Genomic DNA, 12,317 nt, shown 5'->3' with positions numbered 1-12,317 from the left:
GGGCAGCTGCGACCACAGGTACCTGCCACCATGACCAACTAATTAAAAAAAAAGAAAGAAAACATTTGTAGCGATTGGGTCTCACCATGTTGCTCAGGCTGATCTCAAAGTCTTAGCCTCAAGCAGTCCTCCTGCCTTAGCCTCCCAAAGTCCTGGGATTACAGGTGTGAGCCAGCATGCGCAGCCTGTAAGATTATAATAGAACTGAAAAGTTCCTATTACCTCGTACAGTTATAGCCATCCTAATATTGCAGCACAAAGCATTTCCTTTTCTGTGTTTAGATATGTTTAGATGTACAAACACTTAGCATTGTGTTACATTTGTCTAGAGTATTCAGTAGAGTAACATACTGTATAGGTTTGTTGCCTGGAGCAATAGGCCCAACCCTATAGTCTGTGTGTACAGTAATCTGTACAGTCCACATGTAAATACTGTCTATCATGTTTGCACAAAGACAAAATCACCTAACAGTGCATTTCTCAGAACATATCCTTGTCATTAAGCAACACATGACTGTAATTGGGTAGACGTAGTTGTTTCAGATGAAAAATTGAGAGAGTCTTCTAGAGAATTTGTCCTCATGACTGTGCTAGTCCATTCTTGTATCACTATAAAGGAATGTCTGAGGCTAGGTAATTTATAAAGAAAAGAGATTTAATTGGCTCACCATTCTGCAGGCTAAACAGGAAGCATGATGCTGCAGTCTACTTCTGGTGTGGCCTCAGGGAGCTTACAATAATGGCAGAATGTCAGATGGTGAGAGCGATAGCAAGAGCAAGAGAAGGGGGATGTCTCAGACTTGTTAACAACCAGAACTCGTGTGAACCCAGTGAGAACTCACTTATTACCACGGGGATGGTGCAAAACCATTTATGAGGGATTCACCCCCATGATCCAGTCACCCTCCACCAGGTCCCACCTCCAACACTGAGAGTCATATTTCACAGTAAGATTTGTAGGGCACAATCATCCATAGCAGTGATTAATTATAGCTGTATTTTTAATGATGTTTTTAGATAATCAGGAAATTATGTGAAGTCAGAAATCATACAGACAAGTCTTTCAGATGTTTGGATGAATTTTTAACTTTATCCAGATCTCTAGCATCTCTTCAACTTGTTATATCAATACTTTCATTTCTGTACTTAAAAGTGAATAAACAAAACTTTGACTAATAAGCGATACCATTTTTGGGGACATCCACTATGTCCTGGTCCCCCATGAACATTTTTAATCCTCATCATAACAGGGGAGTATGGATTATTATTCTGATCTTATACAAGAGTAGTCTGAGTTTCACAGATTTTACTTAGTCAAAAAACTAGCTAGTAAGTAGTGGAACTAGGATCTAAATACAGGATAATCTGATCCTAAAGCCTGAAATAAATGTGTTTGCCATGTCTATAAGGAGGATTTACTGACTTATAGCATTTGTTGAATAATGACTTTTGGGTCTTTAGGTGTAAATTTTCCAGTGCTTCTCCCTCACGTACCAGTTGAGGCTTATACATTTCTGTGTTCACCTCCAACTTTTGTTTCGCCATCCCTTTTGCCAATGGTGTTATTTTGCAGGCATAGTGTAGGGCATACTGGCAATGTCAGTGGACTAGCATTTCTGTGTAAACAGTCATGGCTTTGGCCTCATTAGCATTGGGAACCTAGACCACTAGCTTTCGAATTCTAGCTCTGCTACTTACTAGCTGTGTGACTTTTGGCATGCTTTACAACCTCTTTGTGGCCCAGTTTTCTCATCATTGTATAATGATAGTAATAATAGTACCTACCTTATAAAGGATTGCTTTGACTAGAAAATAGTTAAATAAATGTATAGCACTTGACGTATTTCCTGGCATATAATATATATTGACTATTATAATTTGTGGTAACTGGATCATGATAATTGATGAATCACTTTTATAATTTTTTTCTGTGGGAAAGAATATTAGAGTATTAGTACATTAATTTAAAAAATAGCCAGCTAGCTTAATAATTGTATTTTGTAACACTGAAATTGTTTTTATTTTATTTATTTATTTTTTCCCGAGATGGAGGCTCATTCTGTTACCCAGGCTGGAGTGCAATGGTGTGATCTTGGCTCACTGCAACCTCTGTCCCTGCAGGTTCAAGTGATTCTCCTGCCTCAGCCTCCTGAATAGCTGGGATTACAGGCATGTGCCACCATACCCAGCTAATTTTTGTATTTTTAGTGGAGATGAGATTTTACCATGTTGACCAGGCTGGTCTCAAACTCCTGACCTCAAGTGATCCATCTGCCTCACCTCCCAAAGTGCTGGGATCACAGGCGTAAGCCACTGTGCCCGGCCTGAAATTTTTTAATAGTGATTTATCACTAAAATAACTTAGGGTCATACTGCAGCTACTAACATTATCTGTTCACAATTTTGTATGTGTTGTGATATATCTACACAGTAGAGGGTGGAGTGAAAAGAAGTCACAATGTTTAAGTTGTGAAGAAGATGCACTTATTCAATAATTTATTCTGTTCTATTTCTAATGTAGTAAAATATTTGCATTTCTAGGAAAGAGTTAAGAAAACAGACACGTTAGTAATAGAAAAGAAGGTCTTGGCCGGGCGTGGTGGCTCACGCCTGTAATTCCAGCACTTTGGGAGGCCAAGGGAGGTGGATCACGAGATCAGGAGTTGAGAACAGCCTGGCCAACATGGTGAAACTCTGTCTCTACTAAAAATACAAAAATTAGCTGGGTGTGGTAGCACGTGACTGTAATCCCAGCTACTCGCGAGGCTGAGGCAGGAGAGTCATTTGAATCTGGGAGGCGGAGGTTGCAATGAGCCGAGATTGCGCCATTGTACTCTAGCCTGGGCAACAAGAGTGAAACTCCGTCTCAAAAACATCAACAACAACAAGAAAAAAAAACAAAAAAGAAGGTCTTTTATTTTCTTTTTAAATGTAAGTAAGCTTTTAATTACCAAAATTTGATGTCTAGACTTTTGTCAAAGCCATCTCAATTGCCAAGGAAATTTAATGACAGGGAGCTTAGGAAGAGATTTTTGTCTAGTTGGGAAAGTCAAAAGAATCTGTCTAATGGAGGCAGGAATTTACATGGGCAGTAAAACACAATATATTAATAAAACATTCACCACATTTGCTTGAATTGTATTCAAATATGAGTGTTTCTTATGTTCTGGGATTTCAGGGGTTATCTACAAAAATTCTACCTGGCCTTGGTCCCTTTCTTGCTGTTTCGTATTGGAAAGGGGATGTATCACTTTTAAACTGATGAACTAGACCAGGGGCTGGCAAATTATGGTCCCCAGGCCAAATCTGGCTGAACACCTGTTTTGGTTAATAAACTTTTACTGGGATACAGCCATGCACATTCATTTACATATTGTCAATAGCAGCTTCAGCTTTGGACAGCAGACTGAATAGTTGCAACAGGGACCGTGTGGCCAGAAAAGTCAAAAATATTTACTATTAATGTATTTTATTATAAAAATCTTGTCGATCTAAATTCATACATAAGAGCTTTTCTTGCACTTTTTATTATGTACTATCTCTTTTGAGAATATTTTCTCCACTAGATTTACACAAAGCAGCAATAGTACTGAATAAAAATGGCTATTGTTTCATATATGTTAATCTTTTCCATTTTATTTAGATTATAAACATTCATAGTGTGCATATTTTTATAGAAATATCCTTCTTATATAAAATATTACAAATGTAGTGGCCAGGCATAGTGGCTCATACCTGTAAGCCCAGCACTTTGAGAGGCCAAGGCATGTAGATCGCCTGAGGTCAGGAATTTGAGACCAGTCTGGCCAACATGGTGAAACCTTGTCTCTACTAAAAATACAGAAAATTTGGGTGTGGTGGCATGCACTTGTAGTCTTAGCTACTCGGGAGGATGAGGTACAAGAATTGCTTAAACCTGAGGCAGAGGTTGCAGTGAGCCGAGATCATGCCACTGCACTCCAGCCTGCGTGTATTTTCACACTGCTGATAAAGATATCCCTGAAACTGTGCAATTTACAAAAGAGGTTTATTGGACTTACAGTTCCACATGGCTAGGGAGGCCTCACAATCACGGCAGAAAGTGAAAGGCACGTCTCACATGGTGGCAGATAAGAGAGCTTGTGCAGAGAAACTCCCATTTTTAAAACCATCAGATCTCATGAGAATTATTCACTCTCATGAGAATAGCATGGGAAAGATTTGCCCCCAAGATTAATTACCTCCCACTGCTTCCCTCCCACAACACATGGGAATTCAAGATGAGATTTGGGTGGGGACACAGCCAAACCTTATAATTCTGTCCCTGGCCCCTCACAAATCTCACATCCCCACATTTCAAAACTAGTCATGCCTTTCCAACAGTCCCCCAAAATCTTATTTCAGCATTAACTCAAAAGTCCACAGTCCAGAGTCTCATCTGAGACAAGGCAAGTCCCTTCCGCCTTTGTGCCTGTAAAATCAGAAGCAAGTTAGTTACTTCCTACATACAATAGGGGTATAAGAATAAGGTAAATACAGCTATTCTTGATGGGATAAATTATCCAAAACAGAGGGACTACAGGCCCCATGCTATGTCCAGAATCCACCAAGGCAGCCAGATTTTAAAGCTCCAAAATGATCTTCTTTGACTCCATGTCTCACATCCAGGTTACACTGATGCAAGAGGTGGGTTCCCATGGTCTTGGGCAGCTCTGCCTCTGTGCCTCTGCAGGGTAAAGCCTCCTTCCCTGCTGCTTTCATGGACTGGTGTTGAGTGTCTGAGGCTTTTCCAGTGCACAGTGCAAGCTGTCAGTGGATCTACCTTTCTGAGGTCTGGAAGATGGTGGTCCTCTTCTCCCAGCTCCACTAGGTGGTGCCCCTGTAGGGACTCTGTGTGAGGGTTCCAACCCCACGTTTCCCTTCAGCACTGCCGTAACAAATGTTCTCCATGAGAACCCTGCTCCTGCATCAAACTCTGCCTGGACATCCAGGAATTTTCATGCATCCTTTGAAATCTAGGCAGAGGTTCCCAGACAGCAGTTCTTGACGTCTGTGCACTGGCAGGCTGACACCATGTGGAAACTGCCAAGGCTTGAGGTTTGCACCCTCTGAAGCCACAACCCAAGATCTATGTTGGCCCCTTTCAGCCATGGTTAGAGCAGCAGGGACACAGGGCATCAAATCCCTAGGCTGCACACAGCACGGGGACCGGGGCCTGGCCCACAAAACCACTTTTTCCTCCCCAGCGTCTGGGCCTGTGATGGGAGGGTCTGCTGCAAAGGTCTCTGACATGCCCTGGAGACATTTTCCCCATTGTCTTGGTGATTAACATTTGGCAAATGTTAATCATTATTCATGCAAATTTCTGCAGCCAGCTTGAATTTCTCAGAAAATGAGATTTTCTTTTCTATCGCATTGTCAGGTTGCAAATTTTCCAGACTTTTATGGTTTGTTTCCCTTTTAAAACAGAATGCCTTTAACAACACACAAGTCACCTCCTGAATGCTTTGCTGCCTAGAAATTTCTTCCAACAGATACCCTAAGTCATCTCTCTCAAGTTCAAAGTTCCACAGATCACCAGGACAGAGGCACAAATGCACCAGTCTCTTTGCTAAAACATAAGAAGGGTCACCTTTGCTCCAGTTGCCAACAAGTTCCTCATCTCGATCTGAGAACACCTTAGCCTGGATTTCATTGTCTATATCATTATCAGCATTTTGATCAAAGCCATTCAAATCTCTGGGGAGCTCCAAACTTTCCCGAATGTTCCTGTCTTCTGAGCCCTCCAAACTGTTCCCACCTCTACCTATTACCCAGTTCTAAAGTTGCTTCCATGTTTTCGGATATCTTTTCAGCAGCAACCCACTCTGCTAGTACAAATTTACTGTGTTAGTGTGTTTTCATGCTGCGGATAAAGACATACTCGACAATGGGCAATTTACAAAAGAAAGGTTTATTGGACTTACTGTGTCCGGAATTGGTGGGTTCTTGGTCTCACTGACTTGAAGAATGAAGCTGCGGACCCTCGCGGTGAGTGTTACAGTTCTTAAAGATGGTGTGTCCAGAGTTTGTGCCTTCTGATGTTGGGATGTGTTCGGAATTTCTTCCTTCTGGTGGGTTCATGGTCTCGCTGGCTTCAGTAGTGAAGCTGCAGACCTTCGTGTTGAGTGTTACAGCTCTTAAGATGGTGCCTGTGGAGTTGTTCTTTCATCCTATCCGAAGTTGTCCATTCCTCCTTGTGGGTTCATGGTCTTGCTGGCCTCAGGAGTGAAGCTGCAGACCTTTGTGGTGAGTGTTACAGCTCTTAAGGCGGCGCGTTTGGAGTTGTTCTTCCTCCAGTCCAGAGTTGTTAATTTCTCCCGGTGGGTTCCTCCTCTGGCTGGTCTCAGGAGTGAAGTTGCAGACCTTTGTGGTGAATGTTACAGCTCATAAAGGCAGTGCGGACCCAAAGAGTGAGCAGCAGCAAGATTTATTGCAAAGAGCGAAAGAACACAGCTTCCACAGAGTAGAAGGGGACCGAGTAGGTTGCAATGCTGGCTCTGGCAGCCTGCTTTTATTCCCTTATCTGGCCCCACCCACATCCTGCTGTTTGGTCAGTTTTACAGAGAGAGCTGATTTGTCTATTTTGACAGAATGCTGATTCGTGCGTTTACAATCCCTGAGCTAGACAGAGAGTGCTGATTGGTGCATTTATAGTCCTTTATCTAGACACAAAAGTTCTCCAAGTCCCCACTAGATTAGCTAGACACAGAGCACTGATCGGTGCATTTACAAACCTTGAGCTAGACACAGGGTGCTGATTGGTGTGTTTACAATCCTTTAGCTAGACAGAAGAGTTCTTCAAGTCCCCACCCAACTCAGGAGCCCAGCTGGCTTTGCCTAGTGGATCTGCCCCAGGGCCGCGGGTGGAGCTGCCTACCAGTCCCCTGTGGTGCGCCCCTACTCCTCAGCCCTTGGATGGTCAATGGGACTGGGCACTGTGGAGCAGGGGGTGGTGCCGTTGGGTAGGCTCAGGCCTGGCGGGAGCCCACCATAGCGGCGGGTGGGGGAGGGGGCTCGGACATGGCAGGCTGCAGGTACCTAGCCCTGCCCTGCGGGAAATTGACTGAGGCCTGCTGAGAATTCAAGTGTGGCCTGGGTGGACTGGCAGTTCTGGGGGACCCAGCACCTCCCCACAGCTGCTGGCCTGAGTGCTAACCCCCTCACTGCCTAGGAACTGTGACGCCAGCCGGCTTCCCCGAGTGTGGGGCTCACCTGGCCCATGCCCACCCAAACTTGCGCTGGCCTGTGAGCACAGCTCACAGCCCTGGTTCCGGCTTGTGCCTCTCCCTCCACATCTCCCCCAAGCAGAGGGAGCCGGCTCCAGCCTCTGCCAGCCCAGAGAGGGGCTCCCACAATGTACTGGTGGGCTGAAGGGCTCCTTAAGCACCTCCAGAGTGGACATGGAGGCTGAGGAGGGCGGAGAACCAGCAAGGGCTGCCAGCACGCTGTCACCTCTCATTACACTTCCACATGGGTGGGGAGGCCTCACAATCACAGCAGAAGGTGAAAGGCATGTCTCACATGGCAGCAGAGTGGGTGAATTCACACCGAGTGGGTAAATCCTTACCCCCCACTGGGTCCCTCCCATAACACGTGGGAATTCAAGATGAGATTTGGGTGGGGACACAGCCAAACCATATCACTGGGTGACAAAGGAGACTCCATCTCAAAACAAAATGAAAAACCTACACAGAAAGTAGGAAATGTGACTTAAAATATTGAATGAAACAATAATTCATCTCTTGTATGCTCATATTATTTTGTGAAACTATGAACAAATTTGTTGAAGCAATTTATTGAGGTAAAGCACACTGACCTACAGTTCACACAACTTCTGAAGAAGACAAATACAGTATTAAAGCATTAGGACAAATATACAAGCTATAATGAACATCATCTAGTTAGTCCACATTTAGTGTAATTAAAAAGAAGCCTAGTTACTGATACTGACATTTTCATTTATTTGGTCCTTTGTTTCTGTGCATGGTGTATGTTTCTATTTCTTTTATTTTTTAATCAAATTTTAGTACATTTTCTTTCATGTTTGCTCATTTTTAGTCCTTTCAGTCATTATTTCCATGGCTCCGCATTTTTTTTTTTATTCTTTTGAGCCCCAAGAACACCTTTCCTACCGTCTGACTGGCTAGCTATGGATAATATATATACCCCTAAATCAATCCCTGGCAAAAGTAATGGGGCCATTATGATTGATTCTAATCAGGATTGCCTTAAACCTATGCATACAGTCACTCTCTCCAGAGTTGCTTGGAAAGAAAGAAGACACGGAAGATGAATCAGGGTCTTGCAAAGAAAAGAAAAAAGTGATTTGTTTGGGAAGCCAACAGTGTTTATTGGAGAAAAACTGTATCAGACTTTAGATCAGTGGTTCTCAATCTTAGCTGCACATTAGAATCATCTGAGGAATTAAAAAAAAAATATTGATTTAACTGGTCTGAAGTTACACTATAGCTATTGGCAATAAACACATCCTTCTGGTAATTTTAATGTGTAAGTTTGAGAGCCACTGCTCTAGGTAAATTAGAAATAGAATAAAGAGACAAAAACCTTCATGAATCTGGACACATTTAGATTCTCAAGCAGTTTTGTTTATGAGCTCTACTGAACATTACCTGAAAATTAACAATTGACTAGCAGGGCAAAATTACCGACACAAGATCTTAGACCATAGTTAACTTGCCAAACTGAAATGGTGCTCACTGCCATATTCATGCTATTTATTATAAAAATGTATGATATTAGGGTACTTAAAGTACCCAGACAACTTGTATAGTCAAGCTGAGTTCTAGTTTCATGTAAGTATAGGAATACAGTATTAGTCCCATTTTGGTCAGAAAACAGTTGCAAAGTGGCTCTTAGTGGAAGAGACAGAACCAAAGCTAATAGTATTATCCTAACGACAGTGTTCCCTCATTCTACTGTTGTTAGTAATTTTGTTATTGTATTTGAGAAATATCATTTGTTTTGGCTAAAGCAAAGCTTTATAATAGCTACCATTAATTGACAATTTGCTATGACCCAGGAGCTGTACTAGGTGATTTATCCCTGCCCCAACTTTTATTTGATCCTCATGACACTCTTATAAAGTAAATATTACTTTACAGATAAGGAAATTGGAACCCAGGGAGTTCATTATTCGGCCAATGACTCGTGTTAGTTCATTTTTCTGGGATCTGGATATGCCCATAATGCTGTGGGTTGCATTGCCATATATAATTTGTTGAGTTTATCAGTTCAACAAATACCTGTTGGTTGATTAACAGCTGATAGGTGCTGGGCTAGGCTCTGGATTGGATTGCATTTTCCCTCTACATTATAATTTACTTTTTTTTCTTTCTTTAAGAAGTAGGTTTACACCAGTTGATTTGCAGCTGCACCAAACACTTAACATCTGATCAAAGAACAATTGAATGAAAAAAATGAATTCAATCTTTAGATTGTGATAATTTGGAGTTGCTCTTATTACAAAGACTAATGAAATTTTACCTAGACAAAAATGTCCTTTTCCTTAGGAATGTCAAATATAAAAATAAAAGCGTTTTTAAAATGCAGCTTAAAGTATACTCCCAGATACTTTCAAGCAAATATTGAGTTTCTGGTATGTATATCTTGAGTTGTTCTCACTCTCCATAATTCTGTTTTTAATAAAAACAGCATTCTTAATGAGAAGAGGTAATTGGTCTGAACAGCTGACATACATTTAGATACTTCGTTTAGAATGTTTTCTACTGATTGAAAGATAAGGGGAAAATAAACTGGGCCACGGCTATTCAGGACTGGCTAGTTTAGTTTTTCATAGGGATAACATTTTCCAAATTACAGAGATACGATATTGAAAATGAAGGGCAACCTTCTTGTTGGGTGAAAGTGTTAGAATAGCCCCAATGCAGAATCTCATTAAAGCAACTGTCAGGATTCCTCTATTTTACCATCACCTCCCCTATTCTGTAAGAAGCAACTGTCGTTTTGAGTGAGTGTACTGCCAAAGAGGCATTTACAAATAAATGAAAAATGTCACAATTGATTTCACTCCTTTCAGAATACTGTGTGTCAGCTTTGTCACAAACTGTCTTAGCTACTCTCTGTTTTAGATCTCCCAGCTGGACGTTCAAAATAGCTTTTTATGTTTTAGGGCCTCTTTTATTCGACCCTAGGTAAGCCCTCTATTGGTGACCTTTTGTAAATATTTGTAAAGCTGTTTGAACTGTTAGAGAAAATGAAAACCCTTTCTCTCTGTAACTGCTGTTTTTGTAAAATAGCATCCAGATGTCAATTGTTTACATACACATTTGGTCATCTGGGGGAATTATTTCCATTACAAAACATTATAAAATGTTATAATACTATTTCACATTCTCTTCCCCAATACAATGGTTTGTTATTATGCTTAATTTAACAATAATGCAAATAACAATGTTACTTGTAAATAAGACATGGCAAAGTTCTTCCTGTATTTTGAAAGAACTCAACAAGTGTCTAACTTTCTCTTGAATAAATAAGTCATATGATTTATATGTAATATCAATGATATATATTCATTGTTGCCATCACTATAAACCAGTCCACCAACACTACTGCCATCATACTAATGTTACTGAAGACTTATACTGAACCATATGCTTTGCTAAGCAATTCTATGAATTATAGAAATGTATCACAAGGGTGTCTGAATCCTAAATTAATATGGATTTGGAAAAAAGACAACTAATTAGAAATTGCTAGCAGTTGTTTTTTACTATGGATATTAAAGGGAAGCACATCTTTATATAATTATACTGTAAGAGATTTTAATCAGTATAATTAATTATAGATCATACTATCATTTGTGATTACATAGCTTGCTACCGTTGACTTGAAAGATCATTGAATGGACCAATTAACAATATTCTATTTCTCTTTGAAAATAGAGGTTTAAGCAGTTCATTAATTCAACAAATATTTATTGAGCACTATTAAGTGCCAGGTAGTTTACATTGAAGGCATGATTGTGAAGAACCTGTATCTATTCTTGAAGAGTTTAAAGTCTAGTGAGAGTCAGGGAAACATACAAGTGCAACATAGTGTGATGAGTGAGTGGAACAATAGAGATAGAATGGAATACAATATGAGAAATGATGTGGGCACCTAAGCCAGGCTAGGTATGGCTACTCAGGGAGTGATGTGGCAGTAGAATGCGTAAGAATAATTAAATTTTGGGCCAGGCTCCTCCTTGCTGCAAATGGCATGAACTTCCTGAGGCTCTACCCCAGTGGGCAGGCTGGTTGGAGTTTTTCCGGGGACCCTCTCCCCACTTGGCTCTCTCATTCCCCACTCTAAAGAAGTACGACTAACCACTGGATTAAGAATAAAAACAGAAGATGGCCGAATAGGAACAGCTCCAGTCTTCATCTCCCAGCGCAGCGACACAGAAGACCGGTGATTTCTGCATTTTCAACTGAGGTACTGGGGTCATCTCACTCGGGAGTGCTGGACAATCGGTGCTGGTCAGGTGCTGCAGCCTGACCAGCAAGAGCTGAAGCAGGGCGAGGCATCGCCTCACCTGGGAAGCGCAAGGGGGAAGGGAGTCCCTTTTCCTAGCCAGGGGAACTGAGACACACAACACCTGGAAAATCGGGTAACTCCCACCCCAATACTGCGCTGTAAGCACACCGGCACACCAGGAGAATATATCCCACACCTGGCCGGGAGGGTCCCATGCCCACGGAGCCTCCCTCCTTGCTAACACAGCAGTCTGCGGCAATCTAACCGCAAGGCAGCAGCGAGGCTGGGGGAGGGGCGCCTGCCATCGCTGAGGCTTAAGTAGGTAAACAAAGCCGCTGGGAAGCTCGAACTGGGGGGAGCTCACAGCAGCTCAAGGAAACCTGCCTGTCTCTGTAGACTCTACCTCTGGGGACAGGGCACAGCTAAAAAATAACAGGGGAAGCAGCAGAGGCCTGTGCAGACGTGAACGACTCTGTCTGACAGCTTTGAAGAGAGCAGTGGATCTCCCAACACGGAGGTTGAGATCTGAGAAGGGGCAGGCTGCCTGCTCAAGTGGGTCCCTGACCCCTGAGTAGCCTAACTGGGAGACATCCCCCACTAGGGGCAGCCTGACACCCCACACCTCACAGGGTGGAGTACACCCCTGAGAGGAAGCTTGCAAAGCAAGAATCAGACAGGTGCACTCGCTGTTCAGCAATACTCTATCTTCTGCAACCTCTGCTGCTGATACCCAGGCAAACAGGATCTGGAGTGGACCTCAAGCAATCTCCAACAGACCTATAGCTGAGGGTCCTGAC

At 42.3% G+C, this 12,317-nt stretch overlaps 1 long non-coding RNA gene across 1 annotated transcript in view; it reads left to right on the top strand.

Annotated features, from left to right (window-relative positions):
• LOC111521417 overlaps nt 1-12,317 on the top strand; it is a 334,287-nt gene that overhangs the window by 97,576 nt on the left and 224,394 nt on the right. The window contains exon 2 of the long non-coding RNA XR_002724942.1: nt 10,131-10,193. This is a non-coding gene — a long non-coding RNA (uncharacterized LOC111521417). The remainder of the gene's footprint in view (nt 1-10,130; nt 10,194-12,317) is intronic.

Source organism: Piliocolobus tephrosceles, chromosome 2 (genome assembly GCF_002776525.5).
Source record: "Piliocolobus tephrosceles isolate RC106 chromosome 2, ASM277652v3, whole genome shotgun sequence".
Lineage (NCBI taxonomy): Eukaryota > Metazoa > Chordata > Mammalia > Primates > Cercopithecidae > Piliocolobus > Piliocolobus tephrosceles.
The sequence above is the reverse complement of the archived record's forward strand: the minus strand, read 5'-3'. Positions and strand labels throughout refer to the sequence as shown.